This window comes from Poecilia latipinna, unplaced genomic scaffold (assembly GCF_001443285.1).
Source record: "Poecilia latipinna isolate Pla-1442-1.1 unplaced genomic scaffold, P_latipinna-1.0 Scaffold886, whole genome shotgun sequence".
Taxonomy (NCBI): domain Eukaryota; kingdom Metazoa; phylum Chordata; class Actinopteri; order Cyprinodontiformes; family Poeciliidae; genus Poecilia; species Poecilia latipinna.
The window spans coordinates 28,908-29,220 of NW_015113502.1; positions in this window are offsets into that span (position 1 = coordinate 28,908).

A 313-nucleotide genomic window follows, 5' to 3' on the forward strand; every position below is an offset into this window, starting at 1 on the left:
GACAGTGTGTCCTCCAAACCAATAGAAACGCATGAGAACAGGAAACATAACGTTTGTTTCTCCGGTGATGACATTTACACTTTACAGCCTGACCTTAGATTAAACTGTGCAAAAACACACCTCACTGTACTTTTCCAGACAGCGAACCGCTGTAAACATGCCATAATCCTCACAGAAGGACTGAAAGAGGAGTGACAAATTCTTCAATATGCACAGAACGTGCCAGGCCAAGAGCAAAACTGATGAGGCAGGAGAAGTTTTAATCAGGAATGTTTCCGAAAACAGTGTGAACTTTGATAATTTGGGGAAATGT